The 23703-nt window shown below is 36.6% G+C and overlaps 1 long non-coding RNA gene across 1 annotated transcript in view; it reads left to right on the top strand.

Annotated features, from left to right (window-relative positions):
* Positions 1 to 9326, top strand: part of LOC123592603 — a 46797-nt gene extending 37471 nt beyond the window's left edge. Inside the window, exon 3 of the long non-coding RNA XR_006709865.1 lies at positions 9128 to 9326. This is a non-coding gene — a long non-coding RNA (uncharacterized LOC123592603). The remainder of the gene's footprint in view (positions 1 to 9127) is intronic.
* Positions 9327 to 23703: the final 14377 nt, after the last annotated feature.

Genomic DNA, 23703 nt, shown 5'->3' with positions numbered 1-23703 from the left:
GTCCATGCAAGGCCTGGCTTGTTTTCCTTCCCTCTCTCCATCAGTCCTTCTTTCTCTTTCTCCCTTCTTCCCTCCCTCTCCCTTTCTTTCCTTCCTTCCTTTCTTCCTTCTTTCCTTCCTTCCTTTCTTCCTTCCTTCCTTCCTTCCTTCCTTCCTCTCTTCCCTGCTGCCCCTAACTCTTATTCCTATCTCCCACGTCACTAATAAGTAGCAATACTATTCAAGCATGTTTAATATGTATTCTTTTTGTTATATATATTCTTTAAAAAAATATAAGATATATTTTTAATGGATACAAATGAAATTATGTGCTAATTCTTATTTTTATTTTCTAGATTCACTCAGCATTGATTCTGAATATCTGTGTATGTTGCTATGTATGCATCTAGTTGGTTGCTTCTAATACCTCAAAGTATTCCACTGGGTGAATCCATCATATTTTACTTATCCAGTCCCCCAACTGTAGACAACTTGATTGCTTCCAACTCCCTACTATCTAAAAAAAGGTCACTCTTAATTGTCTTTACACACATTATCTGACTTTCCTCTGATATACATATACCAGGAAGCATGTTGCCAGTTCATAAGGCATAGTACCTGACATTTAATTCTTTTTGGCTAGAATGGTTTACAGGATTTCACAGGCTGCATCTCACCAGAAGGACCTGATGGCTTCCATACTCTTACAGTTCCACCAATGTTTGATAATGTCCAGAATGGTAAATTTAGTAAATCTAGTTACTAATGAATTCATATGCTTGCTAGGCTTTTGGGTTTTCTCTTTTGTGAATGAGTGTTTATGTCTTCTGCACATTTTCTATCTGATTCTCACCTTTTTCTTGTTGATTTTCATGAGATTTTTAAAAAATGACATATGTAAATTCCTTATAAACTTTGACATTACAAATAACTTCAAATCTGTACCTTACATATTTGATCCCTGAAATCTTTAATTTTAGTGTGATAAAATTAATCATTTATTTTGCTTTTAAAATCATCCTCCATTATCTTCTAGGATTTTTATAATATTATCTTTCACATTAGGTCCTAATTCTAAATCCTAATCCTGGAGTCTTGGATTCCTGTGTTAGTCTGCAAATTATCTATCTATCTATCTATCTATCTACCTATCTATCATCATTTATCTATCATTTATTTATCATCGATCTATCTACTTATTATGTATCCACCATAGAGAAAGCTGACCAGCTGAACATTCCCTCTTTTCCCATGTGTTTGTAGTGTGATTCACTCACGTATTATATTTCTCTCTATATGTGATTCCATCACTGAGCTCCCTATTTTGTTCCAGAAATCAGTTTGCCTGTCCTTATATCAGGGCATGGATGACTTTTATTACAAAGGTTTTATGATATGTTTTAGTAATTGATAGAACAAGTGGCCCCTTTGTTTTACATTTTCAAAGGTGACTTTTTCCCCTTTGATTCCCTTTCACATTAAAAAAAAAACAAAAACAAAAACTCTTAGATTGTTCAAAAAAAATCAAGTCGGAATTTCTTTAGAATTGCATGCAACTGAAAGATTCATTAGAATATCTACTATATATCATGTTGTCCGACTCAAGAATATGCAATGTCTCCTTTTAATCAGTACTTCTATGTTGTTTAATAGACTTGCATTTTCTTTTTGCCTACAGACATCTTGTGTATTCTTTGTTAATTCCTAAAACCTTTAAGGGTTTTCTTTTTATTTTGAAAGGTATTGTATTTTGGGGTATATTTTCTATTTATCTTGATTTAGTTTGCCCATGCCCTTCTTTCCTCTGGGTTCAGGTCTATCTGGAAAAAAAATCACACATTAGCATTCTCCTTCTGTAGAAGACCTAGTATTTTCTTTATCTGGTGGATCTAAAATACACTGAAATCCCAAATCTGGCTGAGGTTGAAACTTTCATACCTGTGTCTAGTTTGGGATTTATAACAACAACATTTTTATTACTAGAGAGATCTGAACTTTCTTTTGAGGGTTTTAAATGCTTTGCAAACAGCACCTCCTTAAATTCCCACAGCATTTCTAAGGATAAGAATGTAGGTGGCAAGGGTAAGATACTGTCTTACCTCAGTCACGCAAGGCCAAATCCTGGCCTCATTTTATGTACCATTCAGTGGGAATCACAGATGAACCCTTCAGCAGTGAAAACAGCTCCCACACATACAACTTATGCACATGCTTTGAGATGGGCTCAGTGTATAGGAACTAGTGGCTGAAGACAAACCGAGGTCCCTCTGATGAACTTCTTTGCTTTGCTTGTATTTGTTTGTTTTTCCTGCTACTCTTTTTCCAGCCAACCCCTTCCCCCCCTTTTTTTTTTGTTTTTCCCAAATCCAGATATAGAAAAAAAGTAGTCAAAGCTAATCCAAAGTAAACTGCCAAATATATTTTTTAAGCTTCAATGTACCACTTAAAATGTCAGACTGTTAAACACCAGACATAGAGTGCATTCTCAAGGGCAATGGCCAGAGGTGGAATGTTTTTAGTAGCTTTTAGCCAACATTTTGTGAGTTCTGTGCCTGTATTATTTCATTATCTTGGAAAAAATAAAAGGTTTTCTCCTTCTCCTCCTCCATCTCCTTTACCTCTTCCTTCTTTTCTCTCCCTCCAACCCTTTGTTCACAAAAGATCTTTTTGAAATGAGGGAAAACAGGCAAAAGAATGTGGTAAAAATATAAACAAATATTATGACCATTTTATCAATAACATCCAAGGGCATTGATAGAAAAAATGAGAGGGAAATTTATATTTAAGTGTTGTCCAAGTAAAATTGGAAATAAATTAAAAGAAAATATAAAACAGAATATATTAGTTTTAATTATTTAGGATTTAAATCAAGACAGAGACTTGGGATAAACTTAAATTAAAAAAATACTCTCATGAGTGCTTCTGTGATATTTTCTCTGAAAGAAGAAAACAAATATATTTTGGTCACTTTGACAAAAAATACAACTATAAAGTTAATGACAATTCTTCCCCATACAGATTGCTACTCATAACACATTCTAGTATATACGTATCTCTGAGTAGCTATTCCAGATTTAGAACAATTTAGTTTTGTATACTCTCTAATCTCAAACTATTTAATTTGGGGTGATAAGGGAAAAGGGATGAAAAAGTACGGGAGGTGTCTGCAGTGCATATTTGGAAGATATGAAAATATGGAGAATCATTTTCCTTTTAGAAGTGATTTCAGTTGCCTGCATATACAGTGGGGGTTGTACCTTATGAAAAAGGGGTAGATGGGCAATTATCCTAAATTCTGCAAAGCTTCATTGTGCTCTGGCTTGAAGTTATTATAAACAGAGCTAATATTATAACTAACCTTATCAATGAGGACAGTATTTGAGAAATAAAAGTGAATTTACTAACGAAATATTGCATTAGTCTCTTTCCATCTTAGGTAAACAAGTTACTCTGTGCCTTTGTAATGGGCAATAGAACTCCTGAGAAGAAAGTCAATAATTTCAAATTATAAATAAGAAGGGTATCAAAATTGGAGAATAATTATACCAATACATTTTAGTTTATGCATAGATCAGGGTTCAAATACAAAATGATTTAATCTACAAAATAGGTTGCTTTAAAAAATGTGGAAGAGCCAGAGGAATAGGCTCTAGGCAGGGGTTCCAAGATTAAATTTGAAAACATCTCTGCAGAGCTGACCCACACAAAAAAAGCTGCTGTCCCTGCAATAAGGAAGACAAGGGATGACTAGTAAGTCGAGGAAGCCATTACTTCAACAATGGACTCTAGCCCACACTCCTTCTGCTTCCATTTGAGGACCAGGAAGCTGCTGACAAAACAACTGGCTCTAGAACCATATCATCACAGCCACAGACCTTGCCCATAAAAGGGATATCCTACCAAATTCTCAACACCCACAAAATTATGCACTGCATACTTAAATCCGTGTTTCTGCTGTTGCTGAGAAGACAAATGCTCACATGTTTTGCCCACTAGCAAAAGTCTCCCATCTCACTTTTTCCTGCCAGTTCTTTCAGGGGCACATCCACCAAGTATTCGCAGAATCTAAGCTATAAAGCATTTCTGCAATAAGGTAAAACACAAGGGGATTAGAAAAGAGTTGAATGAGTCAATATCTACCATATGCTGCATTCTGCATATTATCTACAACCAAGGTAAACAATTTTATAAACATTTCATAAAAGCTATTATGGCATGAAGATGTAAAGTTACCAGTGGGCAAAAATGTCAGTTGGAAATTAGATGTAGCCCCAATTTGTATTAATTTTAGATATGTAAAATATTACTGAACTAGTCCTTATTTAGTATATAATATCTTAACTGAGGTAAAAATATTTTCTTTTTGGGGCGCCTGGGTGGTTCAGTTTGTTGAGCGACCGTCTTCAGCTCAGGTCATGATTTCGCGGCCTGTGAATTCAAGCCACGCATCCAGCTCTGTGAGGACAGCTCAGACCCTGGAGCTTGCTTTGGATTCTGTGTCTCCCTCTCTCTGCCCCTCCCTGGCTCATGCTTTGTCTCTCTCTCTGTGAAAAATAAACATTAAAAAAAAATACATATATTTTCTTTTTATTTAAGTTTATTTATTTTGAGAAAGAGAGACAGACAGACAGACAGAGGGGGTGTGAGCAGGAGAGGGGCAGAGAGAGAGAGAATTCCAAGCAGGCTCCACACTGTCAGCACAAAGCCCACGGAGACTCGGGACTAGATTTCATGAACCATGAGATCACATCCTGAGCCAAAATCAAGAGTCAGATGCTTAACCCACTAAGTCACCCTGGTGTCCTGAGATAAATATATTTTCAAAGACTTCCATAGTTCACTCACAACCTCAGTCCCCTTTACTTTATTTTTGTCATAAGTTCTCATCTGTAATTTTGTCTGTAATTCCATCGTCAGAGTTGTCAGAAACCTAACTGCCAGAGTTAGAGTGGACATATTCAGTAAGAATCATTTTTATTAGTATAGAGCTTTACACTTCTATTCAGAAATTGTCTTGAAATCTTTATTTTTGTATTTTCTTTTTTCCTGTTACATTGTACAGGGACTTTTCTCTTAATCAGTTAGAGATATCCAGATTGTTTCAAAACATATCTTTGAAAATGAAAAGCGAAGAACTACTGACAAAATGACAGACAGGTCATTTATCCATGGCTTTACAGACTAAAGCAGGGTGACCTGGGCTGCAGAGGGAGGAGGGTGAGGTGTGACCTCAGAGGGGATCTGGCCTGACAGGAGTTGGGGTGGGCATTTGGAGAGGAGTAAGATCAGCTTTGTCTAGCCCTGCGTGTGGGCTGTGCATAAACCTTATAGGGAAATGAGCCAAAACAACAAACTCTAATAAAGTCTGCAAAGCATATTTCCCAGGAGCCCCCCTTATTACCTGGACAGCAGTATGGATGGTCACTGATGTGAGGGCCTTCCTCAGGTCCTGGGAAAGAAGCTCATCAATACCACAAGGCTTTATTAAGCTTCATGTCTACTGCCTATTGAGAAAGATTTGTCTGTTTTAAAGAACCCAGAACACTCATAAGCCCTGAATAATAGAGTGTAAGCAGACTTGGTAGTCAGGGATGAGGTTGAATGCAAGGGAAAATCTTGGTACTAGAAGCTAAGTGGCACCAAATATTGGTGATATACTCACTCATTACACCAAATATACTAGGTGTTCATCTACATAATCTCCTTTGAGCTTCACAATATTCCAAAGTAGATGGCAGAGAAGTTATTACCTTCATCTAATTGATAAAAACAATAAAGCTCAAAGAGGTTATAAAACTAGCCGAGAGTCACACTGCCAGGGAGATAGCAAAGAAAACCATATCATAAGGTTGAATTTAGTCAAAAAAATGTTATTTCTTACTGTGATAGATTTAATATAGTAAGTAAATAGCCTTACTAAAAGGGATAGGATATTTGAAACTTTAATTCAACATGTTTGGGTAGGAATATCCTGAAGCCGTGTTATTATAAGAAAAATAAATTTTTAGAAAAGCATCAACGTCAAAGCAATGGCTGATTTGCTCAATCAAATTGAATCACCAGTTAATTACATTAAATATCTTTAAAATTAGGAAAAAATGCAATCAAAGTAGTTATTTGATGTTGTGAAGTCAAATCAACAATCATTGTGGGTTTTTTCTCATTTTTCAAATAATGGTGTTGGCACAGTGTAGGGAAACAAACCACAGACTTATAGAATCCCATATTAATATTTCTTGGTACATTATGAATCATTTATTGCTCTACATATTTTTACACCAAGGCTGGATTACTGATCTGAATTTTACATCATCTCCTCTATTTCTTGTGCTAGAGAATTAATTTGGATAATTTATTTGGTATTCATTTGCTTCTTTATTCATTCTGTCCAGTTTTAAGCACTTGTTGGGTGACAGGTACAACATGATTTTTATAAAGAAAATGTAATGGTATTTATGCATGAGAGAGAACCTCACACTGTGGAATTGCACTTGAATCACAGTACACTTGATCTTTCTTTCTAGCTCTAGGCAAAAGTTCTCAGGGAACCAGAGAGAGAATACTTAAAAAAACGATATCAATGGTGACATTGGCTACAATAATTAAGAAATATTTCTGGTTGTGAGGAGGTGGGATTTCATCATAGTTTAGATGATATGATCTGAAAAACTGGAGATAACCCCAAGTTATTCAGTGGATGAATAGGTAAACATACTTGGGTATCTCATGGAATAAAGATACTGGGCAATAAAAAGAGATAAACTGTTGATTTCTGCAATAACATGGCTAGCTCTGAGTGCATTATGCTAAATGAAACTAGCCAGACTCAAAAGGCTAGATGCTTTATAATTCCATTTATGAGATTCTTGAAAAGTGAAAACTACGGAGAAAGGAGACAGATAACAAGCAGAGGCTGGGCAAGTTTGGGGCAGTGTTGACTACAAAGGACATGAGGGAATTTGGGGAGGTGATGAGACTGTTGTATATCTTGAGTGGGTGATTACATGCATGTGTACATGTGCCAAAACTCATTGATCTGCATACCAAAAAGGATGACTTCTGCTATATATAAATTATACCTAAAAAATGACACTGGATTCTAGAGTTTGATTTATTAGGTTTCAATCAAATCCCACCTCTGCTATTTGTTATTTGTATAACCTTGGCCAAATTACTTTGCTTATTTAATAATCCTCATTTATAAGTATCAAAATAATATTTACAGTTGTCTTAAGGATTAAATGAAGTAATCTATGTGAATTGCCTAGCATAGTACGTGGTATGGATTTACTTTCAGCAAAGAGAAGTCACAAGTTTATGCAAATAACACACTTACCACTGCTGCTTCTTTTGTTAGACAAGTGGGCCCTCCATTATTTCCTCACATTCATACATGTTCTCCCAGGACAACAGTTCATGTCCTGAGCTTCCCCATTTGCCCTCAAGCACCAGGATACCTACCATGAGCACACCACCATCCCCTTTACTGGGGCTTAGAATAGCTGGTTCCATGACATGTTTTCTCTTAATGGCAGCCACACACTGTGCTTGTCAAGGATGGAAAGAAAGAGAAGACAGCACACAATTCAATCATTTCCCACTGCTGATTTATTCATGATGATTGACTTTTTTCTGTTTTTTTCCTTATCCAAAATATCAAAAAAATGTCATTTACAAACAAAAATAAGGAATTATTACAATAATATATGCAACTCCTTATTTCAAAACATTATATTATTAGGACCTAAAAACTCCTTTAAGCATTATTATTTGGTACAGCAAAGAGTTTAGTTAGTTTGAAGGTCAAAAAAAAATGGAAATTACTTTCATCCAATATCAAGGCTAATGGTGAGGAACCATGGCATGAATCCTCTAAAACAATGGATAGTGCCCAAATTCTCTACATGGTACAGTGCTTCATTTTGGAAAGCATTTCATTTCTTTTTCCAACAGATTGCTTTTCTAATTATATTTTGCTTATGTCATTGCCCTTACTTTGCATTTTCAGAGAACTCAACAAGGACAGGTGGCAGAGGGTGAGAGGAAACAAAATGACCTAGAGATATACTAGATTCAACTTTTGGAAGTCAGGAACCCCAATGTACAGTTTTACTTCTGCAAGTTGATGCCCAAAGACAAAATAAATGCATTCATCTTATAAACCTTGGTCTTGGTTTAATGCAAATTATTCTTGAGAGATAACATATTCAATCTTATTAGTCATTTACATGTTAGTAAGAACAGGTTTCTAAGATGATTTGTTGATGAGGGTCAGAATGAGAAAGAGGAGGAATGAGAGCTTTGGGCAAATGTTGAGAGTGGGGAAATACCAACACCCTAAGTGTTTTAATGATGTAGAAAGAAGACACTGGGGTTACTAAAACTCAACTTTTCTTACAGTTATCAACCCTTTTAACCCTCGGACCATACAATGGCTTGTTTTTTTAATGTATTTGGAAGCTAGTTGTATATTGAAATGTTACTGAATTTTCTTTTTCTGCATACCTACATAGTATTCCTTCTGGTCCTGACTGCAAAAGTAAAATGCTGTTGTCCAACTGGTCACATAATCACATTTGATGCAATAGAACCTTACTTGAGACTTTCTGGAGAGTACACACACACACACACACACACACACACAGCCTCACAGACACTTTTGCCTCTTCTATAAATAGAGAAAAGGTTAATCCCACTCTACCTGTACCCTGAGCATGGCCTCTCATTTGAGTTGATTATTAGTAGATAGTAAAAGAGGAATACGCATGCTAATAATATGCCTTGGTCACTGCATACACTTTTATTTCAATCATGTGCCAAGAGGTCCTTTATTTTTGGGAAAATATAGTTTCCTGACAAAAATACTTTTATGGTTTTCTGAGGAAATGCAAATAAATTGTGGGACATCTATCTGTGTGACCAGTATAGTATACTTTCTGTGGTAGTCTCCAAAGATGGCCAGTGGTAAATTTTCCTTCCCATACATGCATTGCATCCTACCTATCAAGAAGTATATTTTCTTTCCTCTTGAGTCTAGATGGGAACTCTGAATTATTGTGACCAAAAGAGTGTGGTGATAGTGATATTTGGAACTTCTGAGGTCAGACCTTACTTAAATAGACTGACAATTCCTGCTTTCTCCTCTTAGAAACCAGCTGTCATGTAAAAGATCCAGATCAACATGTATGAGACTACTATGCTGTAAATACCTGGTCACAGGGAAAGGCCACATGGACCATATATGTAAATTAATGCTAGTGAGTGATCATAGTTGATTCCACATCAAGCAAACATCAGCTGAAACTATTGTCTCACAGAATCAACAATAAATTGTGTTTTTTAAGTCACTAAGTTTTAGAGTGATTCATTGTACAGCACTACATACAGAAACATTTCCTTCCCATTCATTTCACATGTGTCACCTCCAACAAGGATTAAAAATAATAAAATCAAAGAAACATGCATGTTGAACAATTAAGAATGCATACACGTTCATGGGGTGCCTGGGTGGCTTGGGTGGCTCAAGTGGTCAAGTATCTGACTCTTGATTTTGGCTCAGGTCATAGTCTCAAATTTCATGGGATCAAGCCCTGCATCAGGCTCTATGCTGACAGCATGGAGCCTGCTTGGGATTCTGTCCCTCCCTCTTTCTGCTCTCCCCCCACCCCTGCAAAATAAATAAATAAACTTTTAAAAAAAGAATACATACACATTCATAAGTAACATTTTATTGTCAAGATGCCAAGCAAGCAAATTTTTCAGCTTAAATTAATCTTTCAATTTAAATTACGTCACTATGATAGATCACTTTTTTAAGAAATCAGCCTCCATATCCATTAGGTTTGGAAGATCCACTTTCAATGTGGTATCTCATTCTGCTAATATAAGCTGAAGGCAGTAGTAAAACCAGAAATGCATGTAATTGAAAAGTACACCCATCTATTCATTCATGTTGTTTTCTCTGATCTACATTTAAAAAAAAAAATTATGAGCTTGTTTGGAAAATGTGAAAGAAAAAAAAATCAATAGAGTAACCATGATTTATAAAGGTGAAACCTTTATGTCATGAATATTTCATCAGGGAAATGTGGAAGCCCTCAGATTTTATCTGAGTATATTCCTCAATCTGATGTGATTAATTCATGAATAGGCTGACACCCATTATTAATGGAGATGATCACTGAGTACATAGGAACAGGATAAGAGTTACAAAACAAACACTAGTCTCAGGAGGCTTCTGGGAATTTTGAAAATAGTCTGGGTCAAAGGTAATTAAAGGCCAATGGTGAGGAGAGAAGAACAAGGAGAGGAAAAGATTTTCTGCATGCCTTGCAGAGGGACATCAGAGTGAGTCAAATCATACAGTCTTCTGGAGAATTGAGCCAAACCCTCCTTTTTTCTAGGACTGGATCAGATGACTCTCTCAGAAGCCATTTCAGTGGAGAACTTAGTCAACTATATTTGTCTTGACTGTTGCTCAATTTCCCCAAGTATCCAACTGTTTTTAAGTTCTTCCACCCATTCTGAGAGCCGTGGAAACATTAATATACAAAATAGAAAAACCAAAAGACATTTTATGGAGAAGAAATAAACTGACCACATTCAAGAGGCCCATAGTCAAGAAATTAGTGATTCAACCAGTGGCACAATAAACACCCATGAATTCCCAGTAGAGTGGGAGGCAGCACAAAGAACAAGGTAAATTACAAGCATAACAAAAGAGAAGTATATTTGATAAAAAGCTCAGGTGGATAGTGGCCAAGGGCAGTTCTGCAACAAGGTTTCAAATGGCAAAGGTGTGAGGAGCAGGATGGCCCAAGCTGTGCAATGCCCTCAATAGTTTTCAAATGTGGCCCATGGTGATGTGATTTCATTCTAAAGTATTGATTTCGTTGAAGAAACCCAAAAATTTCCAAGAGTCATTGAGAAGGATATAGAAATTGTCAGAAGTTAATTTAGCAGCAGAAGCACTTGCTGAGACTAACATGTTTCCTTGCAAAGGAAACTCACCTTGGATTTGAAGGCAGTCTTTTCATGGCTCCAAAAAACAGTACAGGTGTTTGTGAGCTCTTCAACCTGGTGCTGAAAGAAGTCTGTTTGCTTTTGGTATATTTAATTATTGTAGAAGAGACAGAAGACATCATGACAAGGTGTGTCAGCAGGGAGGAAGTGTATGTATGGTGTGCACGAGCCTCCTTGATTCTAATTGGCTGTTCTTTGTTGGCAAGGAGAACTGGTGATTTTCCTTACCTAAGAGACTGACCCCAGAACATATTATGCACATTCAAGAGTCCTATATAGATTAACAGAAACATTTTAAAAATGTTTTAGCATGCAAAAATGGTCTTTAGTCTTTTCCTCACTTACTATGAGTCAGACTATACATATTATAAATATGTATATGCAAATAGGGGGGAAATTAAGTCTGTTTTATCCTTTTTTCTATTCCTGGTATCTAGCAAGTAAATACTCAGTAACTTTTTACTACATGAATGAAATGAATGAATGAATGAATGAATGAAGTTCTTAGAAGTCTTCCACAATATAAGGCGCATTCATATTTTTACTTAAACATTTAGGTTTCCTTCCTTGATTACACTAGCGAATACATTCTTATATACAACCAATACAACTTTGTATATGAATTGATTTAGAGCCAAAATGCTACAAATTTTTTTTTTTAAATGCAGCAAAGCAAAACAGAAAACAGTGAGCTAGACAGGGACTTAGATTCTTGTTTTTGGAGTTTCACTAACTTGTCGGGGACTTGAGAATTTCACTGCCTCTGGATTTTAGCCTCCTTGGCATAAAAGGTAGGAAGGGCAGTGGGAGAAGTGCTCTAAGGTTCAAAGTGCTTTTCAGAGACAACATTTTATGATTCCATAAAGAAGGTGTATTTTTAGAGCATGACATGGGACTTTTTGTAACTTCATGAGATGAGAAAAAGAATCATAATGTGTGAAAGCTAAGGAATAATTTCAATTGAGAAAATAGAACAGGAAGAAATTGTTTTGAAGAATCTGGTTTAATACCATAACTGCAGGAAGATAAATGGTTACGATATGCAGGATTAATGGTGGTCCCATCATTCTTAAACATCTTGTCATACCTATTTATTTATCTAGAAGCTGATCTGGGATTACTTAACTGATTGATGTGAATTTGAAAGCTCCAATGGCATTTGCTGTCTGTCTATCTCTGTCCCTGTCTCTTCTCTGTCTCTATCTTTCTATGTCTCTGCTTGTCTGCCAATCTTTCTGTGTTTCTTACACACACACACACACACACACACACACACACACACCACGCCAGGCCATAAAAATCTCTGTGGTCAGTCCTCAAACAATCTAGGAAGTAAAGGCAACACATAGCCTCTCTGATGCTTTATGGCCTGTGTGCTAGCCAACCTGATTTGAGGTACTTCGTTTTTCTCACTGCCTACTCATTCAGTAGCAGGTTATTCAGATTTTACTCCTAATGGCAAAGAGATTTTTAATTTTTTTCAAAATTCTGTCTTTATAAGTTAAAAGACCCATATTTTTGTTATACACATGCTGTTCTGTAAATCTGTTTTTTTTGGAAGATAACTTCTACCAAATGAAGTTAAAATGGACTAAATCAAAACCAAACCTAATTTCTTGGCTTTCCTCATTTTTCCTATGTCACCCTTCTATCCCTTAAATGGCTGCTAAAATGGCTTAACTTATAAACATTGAATAAAAAGTGTTCAAAATGTCCTCTAAAAAAAGATGTTAGCAGTTTAGAACATGTCATTTTAGACTTATAGTCTGTTATAACATTTGATTTACCGATCAAACAGGAAAAGATCCAGGTTAGGTTTTTTTCCCCTTCATTAGTAAAATCCATTTTAAGGTCTCCAGGAGGTAAATTATTTTTAGAATTAGTTTTTATTTTATTAGTCAGGTTGCAGAGTGTCAAAATTGCACTGAAGCCAGTGGCACTTCACTGAGCTTATTAATATTGATATGATCACTCTGTATTCTGTGCTGAGTGACACTGCTAACCTTCTGAGATGGTGAGGATTCTTCTTAAAGGGACCACACAATTTTTAAAAATAGATCATCGGATCTTTTCTTCTGGTGTTTGTGAAAAGGGCAAGTAGAATGTCTACATCAGTGGTTTTTTGTTTGTTTGTTTGTTTGTTTGTTATGATTCAATTAATTCAACCAATGTTTCCTAAGCACCAGCTCACCACTATGCTAGATGCTGAGGCTGGCTGCGAAGGACCTCCAATATGTGGTTTTCCCCTTCAAGGAGTTCAGTTTGTTTAGTAAAGATTTCTCTAGCACCTTGTATGTGTTAGATGCTGTGCTGGGAACTATGGAACATTTTAAATGGTTACAGTATTATCTCTATAGTCAAGGGACTTACTAATTAGTAGAGGGGGTTAAAGAATTATTACATTATAAAAAGCCCCGAAGGATCTGTGAGGTGAGATATTATGTCAGTGGTGAGAAGTCTTCAAAAACAGATGATATTTGAACAGGGCTTAGAAAGATGAGTAGGTTCTGAGAGATGGAGATTAGGGGTACAAAAAGGGAAGAAAGGACAAAGGAGATGTTCAGAGGGAACAGCCTGAGCAAAGAGAAGCAAATCTAACTAGAATATAGTCAGAGAACCACAAGTAGCTGTTTAAATAGAGAATATGTTTGGGAATGTAGTAGATAGCAGAAATTGGGTCCTGGCCATGTTGCTGAAGCTGAAGTGCCAACTGGAGTAATCCAAGCTAAATTTCCACATAGGTATCTATCAAAAGTTACCAAGCAAGGAATCAAATCTATTGCTTACAACAACAGTTTTTGATACAAGGTTACATTAATTCTTTCAAAGGCTGGCATCATGCTTGGAATAATATTTTACTAAATACTAGAGGCTACTTTTTTTTTTTTTACCTGGAACCCAGTTTGTCATTTCTAGTATAACTATGAATCAAAATAGTCACCAGTGTCTATGGAAAGTGACAGTCAACCATCTATCTACTATAAAAGATAAGAGGATATTTTGCAATTTATATTAAAAGTACAACCAGGAATACACTTTAATTTTTTATAGTGTAACTTCTTTCAGTGTGATCTCCAGTTATTGTTGACAGCACATTGTGTATCTACAACAAATATTTCAGAAAGAAGATTCTGGAAACTTCTTTCAGAGCATGATAGAAGAAAGTCTGAGTTCACTGTGTCTTGAATTGCTTGGGAATCAGTCTGGACCTAAATATGGATTCAGGAAACCTTGTCTTTAATCACAGCTTTGCCAGTCACTATGTTAAATGTAAAATGCATGAAAAGGATTAGAAGTCTTTTGTTTTTTGTTTTTTCTTTCTGAAAAATAGAATAAATTCTTCTGAGCAAACATTACAGGAATTCAGAACAAACATAGGAATCAGCAGAACTAAACCTAACACAACCAATGTTAGAATCTCCTTACCTTACCTTGTAATACTTGAGGTATTACTTGAAATATGAGGAGATGTTGATAAGTTGACTCAAATCTCATTCTCTCCTAAATACTGGATAATACAAAAGTTAACAATTTCATTAATGGAATAGAAACAATTTGTCCAAGAATACTGAAGTAATGGTTCTCCCAGTATAATTGGAAAAACAGACATGTAAACAAATAATAGGAATTGGTGAGTGTTATAGGAGATCGATATAAAGTATTATGGGAAGATAGATGAAGGACTAACAACTTGCTGCGTGTCTGATTAATGGTATACTCCCTATATCTACAAGGTGCTATTCTCTCCTGAGTGATTCATTGGAAGAAATAAATAAAGCAAATTTAACAGTGTTTTCACCATTGGTGCCAAAGCTAGCATCTAGGTCAACATTGTCTAGCCTTATTTGCTTGAGTAATACCACTCTAATATATACCAAAGGAAAGCCTTCTGGCTCCCTTGAACTAGGAGTTCTCTTTTCTGCTGTCTGAAACACTCAACACCCTCCAACTCTCTATGTCTTACATGATTGTTACCAGAAACCTGGCCTTCATTTAAGCCTCCAGATAAGTGTGTCACTATGGTGATGGTACACAGAGGGAACTTGAAGTACCAGATATACAAGGCAAGCAAATGCCAGCAATGATAAAAATCAAAGGACTGCATCCAGGTCGAAGATAAGCAAAGGGTACAGTTGAGCATGTGGGATCCCAAAGTAAGGCAGCAAGACAGCCAGGGATGTGGTGGTCTTCAGGGAATTCTCCATATCAGCCAATCTCCAAATCATAGGGTGGGAGAGCGAGAGGCAAGTAAATGGGCTGACCCATCTCACCTCTTCCTCGCTCTCCCCCATGACCTTCCTTCAAACAGATCCCCAGAGCAATCCAGTCTGTCCTGGGATGAGAAAACATTTATATGTATTTATATACAGTTATAATTATGTCATTATATGTCATTAATTATGTCATTAATTAATATATGACATTATATGTCATTAATTAATATATTAATTATTATGTCATTATATGTCATTAATTATGCCATTATATGACATTAATTATGTCATTTATATTTCTAAAATGAGGAAAAATAACTATCATTGCAAATCATTTTAGTACTAGAGATTAATTTGTATGTACAAAATTTGGCGTTTTGTGACTTTAAATTAGGTTCTACTGTCTCTAAGGAAAGTTGTAAGGGTTCAACTCAGAAAAGGATTAGAGCATGCAGGACTGAGTATAGTACACGTAAGCAATACTGAACAATAAGGCAAGATTATAAAAGGAAATGGTATGATAGAGAATTCCCTTTTCTCTTGCAAACATGTCATTTTTTCAGAATTTCTTAATTGAGAAAGTGGTGCACTTGTCTCTGATGCCAAATAGCATAGATTGAAAAGCTCTGACATGAGTTGATATAATGTAGGTCTTATTTTTATGATGTAATTGTGAATTATGTACTTTATGCATTGGTAATTAGAGAGCTGAGCAGATGGAGAAGGTTTAGCTTAAAGTGATGTGTCCATTAAAATAACCTGCACTGCCAAGAGTCTATTCATGTTCATGAGAATAGCAAATTTGTTCTATTAAAATATGATTGGAAGATAAGGACTTATTGTCATTGTGTTGGAGTCATCCATCTAATGATGGGAGCAAAAACCCATTGAAAATGTCAAATCCACCTATTACCCTATTTTGCTTTACAGAAGGTCTTAACTGGACATTTTGGCTGCTGTGGAAATTCTTATGTTTGGCATTTCTCTGTTTTCCCATTATCTAGACATTATCATAAAGAAAATATCATAATAAAAATAGTGATTTTAAGGGTCACTTTGTGTATCTTTTAGCTTATTGTTGAAAGGACAGATGGCAACTAATTTTTTTAATGTGGATATTGTATTTTTCTATTTTCAGTAGACATGTTTGCTTCTATGCACCACATATTTCCCTAACCTTTTTGGATGGCATCTAGGGCTGCTTTTCCGCTCAGCTTTAATCTTCTTTCACAGGGAGGAGAAAATGAAAGAGTCCAGATTTCTCATGCATTCCAACTACAGATAATGCCACATCTAAAGCACCACAATTGAGGGTATGGAGGCAGACTCTCATACATTGTTGGTGGGGGTGTAAACGGGTTTGTTCTTCTAGAAAGGGATTTGGCAATATGTATTCTTAAACAAACAGCCTCAGAATTTCCAATCCTGTGAATCTTTCTTACAGAAGCAACCACAAAAAAATGTAGACAAATGCACACATATCCAAGTATAGCCAAGGGAGGCAGCTTTATACCTAAAAATTATCGTTGCATTCAATATATAATAGCTAATAATAGGATTTAGACTAAATATACTATAGAGTAGATGGCTAACAAAATATGCTGTAGCCCTCATAAAAACTGCTGGATTAAATTACATATGTGAAGAATCTGGAATAACACAGCAGAATGGTTATATTATAATGTGGAGTAGAAAAATAAGACACTCAAAATATTAATAAATTAAGATGGTTATATCACCAAGTGTTTTTTATATGCAGGTACTCTTCTAAGCATTTTATAAATAAGATACTGCAAAACATTCACATTACTCACAACATGAGTAGCAGGAGAATGGGTCAAGGTGGAAAGAGCTGGAATGTAAACCCAAATATTCTGATTTCAGAGAATTTGTTTTTAGTTTTCATTCTATATCATATTTTTAGTAAGAGAGTAGCTATGTAAAAATAATACTAAGCATACAAACCCACAAACACATACATAGAAGGCAGTGAAGAAAAAACATGCCACATTTTTTCCCATCAACAGATGGGAATGGCTTGGAATGTGAGTGGCCTTGTGACTTGCTTTGAAAATATAATGCACTGGAAATGATTCTCTACAGCTTTCCAGGCAAAGTCTTAATAGACCTTGCAGCTTCTACTTTCACGTTCTTTCAGTGCTGCCCAGAGATGACCATGCAGGGCAGCTGGTCTACCCTATGGAAAATGAGAGATTATGTGGAGAAGAATCAAGGTGCCCTAGCCCACACCCAGCATCAACAGGCAGACATGTGAGTGTGCCATCTTAAACCTTCCATTTCAGTCCACAGCTGAATGCAGTCACATGACTTGAGTTCACATCAAATGTGCGTAGGTGTAGGAAACACCAAACCAACCCATTGAATCATGAAAAATAATAATTCACTGTTGTATTAATCTACCGAGTTTTAAGGTGGTTTGTTATATAGGAATGGATAAATGATATGGTCAAAATATTATCAGATGTCTCTTAGGGTAATTATGGAAATATGTGCCATATTTTTAATATGATTAATGAATTCTCATTATAAATATTGTTTAGGGGCATCTGGATGGCTCAGTTGGTTGAGTGCCTGACTTCGGCTCAGGTCATGATCTCACAGTTCATGAGTTTGAGCCCCGCATCAGACTCTGTGCTGGCAGCTCAGAGCCTGGAGCCTGCTTCGGATTCTGTGTCTCCCTCTCTCTCTGCCCCTCCGCTGCTCACGTCCTGTCTCTCTCTGTCTCTCAAAAATAAATAAACATTTGAAAAAATTAAAAAAAATAAACATTGTTTAATTTGTTTAGACTTTAGAGCTTAACATTTGACATTCCTTCAGAGCAGACTCAACAGTTTTCCCAGGTTTTCCAGACTAAGGTGGAAGTCTTTCTGAAAGAACCAACCCTTTTGAGATGTAATTAGTATGTCATTGCATGGTCACTGAAAATAAATCTTCCTGGGTTGGGCACAGAATGAGCAGCTCTGGCACAGTCCAGTGTTGAGGTGAGGAATCTGCATTTCTGAGGGATAGAAATAATACTGCACATATTTCTACCCATCAACAGTAAGAGCTCCAAGGATAAACGCTAAGCTGGAGATCATTCCACATTGGACCATGTCTCTAATATACTGCCCCTGTAACTTTATCTTTTGTTCCAGGCTTCTGTCTTATATGAAAGAAGCTACAATTCAATTAGTACTTGCCTGTGCTCTATCAAATATACCTTCTTTATTGAGTCATAGAAAATATGAAATTATAATCAGGGTGGGGCAAGGCAACTGTCAACAATCAAATTAGAAAGATGGTATTTTACCAGAGAATTGTGAAATGTCAAACTGAAAGTCAATTTCCAGCCAAGTGAAGTTTGTTACTGTTGATCACTTCCTTCTCTCAGAGAACTCTCTACTCCCCTGGCTTCCACAAACACTTCTCATGACTCTTTTCTTTCTAATGATCTATCAGCTACTCTTCCTTAAATGCTTATACCAGGGTTTTGTTCTTTACCCTTCTTGCCCTCCACTCTCTTTGAGCCACTTCTGCGGTTTTCATTACTGACAACTTCTCACTTAGTGTCTTTAGTTTCTGAGTTCCAGAAACAATATCCAATTCTCACCTTGATGTCTTCATCTGAACCTTTCCCCTGTACCACATTGTTGTCAGGATTAAACAAAATTCATTTATTTTTTTCTTCTTCCTTTATTTCCAACCAGCCTTTTCTTTCCAGCTTTTTACTGGCACATATACTCAAGTTTCACCCATTTCATTCCTTAATATTTCTGAGAACAACATCAAGTTCATTCCCATGGTATGGCACACATAGTGTTAATGGTCTGGTCCCTGTACCCCTCTCCAGCTCTTCTCTTATGCCCTCAGCTGTAGTTGCATCCAGTGAATTTCAGACTGCAGTATACCAGCACACCTTCTTGCATTGGTATGTATAGTCCTTATGTAGAATGATTTCTTTCTGCCTTCCCTGGCCAACAGCTTCTCATCTTACCAAACTTAGTTCAGAGGGACTTGTTTGAGAAGGCTTCTCTGAGCTCTCTTTCCTGCAGCTGTGTGAATCAGGTTTTCCACCCCCTATAGTGCATCATGCATAGTATTGTTACTGTGTCTCATCATACTGCTTGTAATTGACTCTTCTTGTCTGCCTTGCCTAGTAGACTGACCTGTTTCCTGATGGCAGGTCCTGTGTGTTTTATCTATGTAAGTCTATTACCTGATGTAATTTTTGGTTCCTATTAGGTGCATAAAGCACCTATTGTTTGTGGAATGAGTGGATGTGATGTAACCAGTCCACAAGAGAGGGAGCACTCTGGAAGGCAGCAGGTAGAGGTATTGGCTGTAGATATATAAAGTACAAATGAAAAAATCACAAAGAACTCAAGTATAAGACCAAGTTGCCCAAGTATGAGGTTGACCATGTTTCAGTCTCTATTAAATAATCAGTCCGTGCCCAATTTAGCATGGTTTGCCAAAAAATCACATGACTAGTCACATTCCCATATAGAACAAAAAGACCCTACCTCAGCCACTGCCATAGGTTAAGTGTCTCATTCCTTGCAACTTGCTGGTCTTGTAATCCCCACTATGGTAATGTATTATTGCTGTTTGAACATTAAAACATTAAAATGGGTGGTAGAGGATATAAACACAAGTTACTAGGACACATGATCTTGATGAAGTTAAGAATCTCTTTAAGATAAAGAACATATGAAATATGTAGTAAACAACAAGGTTAGAAAGGATATGATAAATTGCTTGAGAGTTTGTGAGTCAGGTCTTTACACACAACACTTTTAATTTAATCCTTATAATTGTTCAATGAGGTAAAGTGTTACTGGACTAGAATTATAGGTAAGAAATCAGGAATCAGAGGTGAGAGGTAACCTTCCAACACCACACAGCTGCTATGAATCACACCTGGAACTCAGGCCCACACCATGATTTAATCACTATTCTATTTTTCCTCCTAGAGCCAGAGGAGTTTGGAAGAAGATGCAATTGCTGTGGATTGAAGCACTGAGGAAAGTTTTCTTTGAGAGGAGGTAAAATAGAATCTAGGCCTGGAGGAGGAACTAAGATGGTGGAACAGCATGGAAGTTTTTTGTGTGTCTTGCATCCATGAAATACAGCCAGACCGACACTAAAGCCAGACCATCTTACACACCTAGAAAACTGATTGGAAGATTAACACAACAATCTGCACAACCTGAACCACAGAATTCATCAGGTACGCGATACGGAGAGGTGAATTTGGTGAGTGAGAAGCTGCAGAGGGTAGGGAGCTGCTTTTGCAGGCAGAGAGAGGACAAAGACTGGGGGGAGGAGAATATGGGAAAAGCACCCCTCCCCAAAAGCAGCTGGAGAGAAAGTGGAAAATTGGAAACAGCCACAGGGACTAAACTAAAAAGGGATAAAGCAGAAAGGAGAGGGTTTAAATTCCATTAAAACTGTAAACAAGGGGAGTGCAAAGTCTGCAACTCCTCAGCTCGATACCTGGAGGTGCTCTGGTGGGAAGGGTGAATCCCCAGGAACAGAGTGCGGTCCAGGAGGTCCTTGGGCCACATGGGGAAAAGTGGTTCCACTGCTGGAAGGACATTTGGTAGAGACTGTTGAAGACACCTGGTCCCAGCAGACCCCCCAAAATGGCCACATTCGCTGGCGCTGTAACAAGGTCATTAAGGATCATTAAGCCTGGTGCCAGATGTGTGTTGTGATTTTCCATAATCCCTGAAACGTTGCTGCTACATTATCTCCTGAACTTTTTCTGGGGCAGGCTGGTGCCTGGCTGCAGTCTCGGGGCACTGGCAGCAGCAGGGTCTAGCAAGCATTCCTGGGTGCAGCCGACATTCGGCCATTGCTCGGTGAGACCCTCCCACCGAGGGGCAGAATGGGTCAAAGCCACAGTCCTTCAGAAGTAAGGGGCCAGGGAAAACAACCACATCTGAGACAAAACTCAGGAGAGAGGTACTGCCTGGGGCCTGGTCATGGAGAGTGAAAAAGTAGGGAGTGGACAAAAGCTGAAGACAGAGGACAGTGTGTGATAGCTGATCTGGGAGTACAGACCGGGTAGCTGGGTGGCACCAATTTCACCGCTCCTGCGCATGTGCATATGCACCTACCAGCACAGCAACAATCCACCCCAGTAGGCTAGCAGCTCCATCTAGTGGAGAGTGGAGCCATTACACTGAGCCTTGCCCAAATGGGCCAACTTCGCTCTTCAAGAACACAAGTCTCCTAGCAGGCCTAGTTTATGGACTATAAAGCACGACATAGAGTGACTTCTATGGAAAACGAAGTAATTTCAGTCCTACTGCAATCTGTTAGCAGGTCTATCTATTCAATTTTCTTTCTTTTACACTTCTTTTTTTTGAATACAGAAAAAGAAAACATTCATTTTTATTTTCAATTTTATTAAAAACACTTTTCTTTAATTTTTATTACTATATTTTTAAATTTTGTGTAAATTTTTTCAAATTCTATTTTACTTCCATCATTTCATGTTAGTTTACTTCAGTGTATTCACCTTTTCCAATTTTCAAACAATTTCCTTTTTTCCCTTTTTTCTTTTTTTCTTTTTCGTTTCTTTTCTTTTTCTTGAATGCAGAAAGAGAAAAACTTCATTTTTATTTTCAATTTCTATTAAAAATGCTTTAATTTTTTTTGCTATATTTTTTGTTTTTATGTAAATTTTTTCAAATTCTATTTTACTTCCATCATTTTATTTTACTCTATTACAGTATATTCACTTTTTCAAATTTTCAAACAATTTCCTTTTTTCTTTTTTTATCTTTTTTCCCTTTCGTTTCTTTTCTTTTTCTTGAAAACAGATATGAATATCTATTTTTAATTTTAATTAAAAACATTTTCTTTAATTTTTTCTACTATATTCTTTAGTTTTCTGTATATTTTTTTCAGATTCTATTTTACTCCAATCATTTCATGTTAGTCTACTTCAATGTATTCATTTTTTCAAATTCTCAAACGATTTCCTTTTTGTTTCTTCCCCCCCCTTTTTTCCCCTCTAATCTGTCAAACCACTTTCAACACCCAGAACAAAACACACCTAGGATCTAGCATCATTTATTCAATTTGTGTGTGTGTGTTTAATTTTTTAATTTTAATTTTTTTTATTTTAATTTTTTTATTTTCAATTTGTCTACCTCATTAATTCCTTTTCTCCCTTCAAAATGACAAAACAAAGGAATTCACCCCAAAAGAAAGAGCATGAAGAAACAATAGCCAGGGATTTAACCAACACAGATACAAGCAAGATGTGTGAACCAGAATTTAAAATCACAATAATAAGAATACGAGCTGGAGTTGAAAATAGATTAGAATCCCTTTCTGCAGAGATAAAATAAGTAAAAAATAGCCAGAATGAAATTAAAAATGCTATAACTGAGTTGCAACCATGGATGGATGCAGCAGCAGCAAGGATGGACGAGGCAGAACAGAGAATAAGCAATATAGAGGACAAACTTATAGAGAATTGTGAAGCAGAAAAAAAGAGGGAGATTAAGGCAAAAGAGCACGATTTCAGAATTAGAGAAATCAGTGACTCATTAAAAAGGAACAACATCAGAATCATAGGGGTCCCAGAAGAGGAAAAGAGAGAAATAGGGGTAGAAGGGTTATGTGAGCAAATCATAACAGAAAACTTTCCTAACCTGGGGAAAGACACAGACATCAAAATCCAGGAAGCACAGATAACCCCCTTAGATTCAACAAAAACTGACCATCAGCAAGGCATATCGTAGTCAAATTCACAAAACACTCAGGCAAGGAGAGAATCATGAAAGCAGCAAGGGAAAAAAAGTCTCTAACCTACAAGGAAGACAGATCGGATTTGCAGCAGACTATCCACAGAAACTTGGCAGACCAGAAAGGAGTGGCAGGATATATTCAGTGTGCTGAATCAGAAAAATATGCAGCCACAAATTCTTTATCCAGCAAGGCTGTCATTCAAAATAGAAGGAGAGATAAAAAGTTTCCTAGACAAACAAAATTAAGGGAGTTTGTGACCACCAGACCAGCCCTGAAATAGATTTTAAGGGGGACTCTCTGAGGGGAGAAAAGATGGGAAAAAAATTATATATACATATATATATATATATATATATACATACCAAAAGCAACAAAGATTTGAAAGGACCAGAGAACACCACCAGAAACTCCAACTCTACAAGCATCATAATGGCAATAAATTCATATCTTTCAGTTCTCACTTTAAATGTCAATGGACTCAATGCTCCAACCAAAAGACATAGGGTAACAGGATGGATAAGAAAACAAGATCCATCTATATGCTGTTTACAAGAGACCCACTTTAGACCTAAAGACACCTTCAGATTGAAAATAAGGGGATGGAAAACCATCTATCATGCAAAAGAAAGCTGGAGTAGCCATACTTATATCAGACAATCTAGACTTTAAAATAAAGACTGTATCAAGAATTGAAGAAGGGCCTTATATCATAATCAAG

This window comes from Leopardus geoffroyi, chromosome D4 (genome assembly GCF_018350155.1).
Source record: "Leopardus geoffroyi isolate Oge1 chromosome D4, O.geoffroyi_Oge1_pat1.0, whole genome shotgun sequence".
Lineage (NCBI taxonomy): Eukaryota > Metazoa > Chordata > Mammalia > Carnivora > Felidae > Leopardus > Leopardus geoffroyi.
This window is presented reverse-complemented; position numbering and strand designations above follow the sequence as displayed.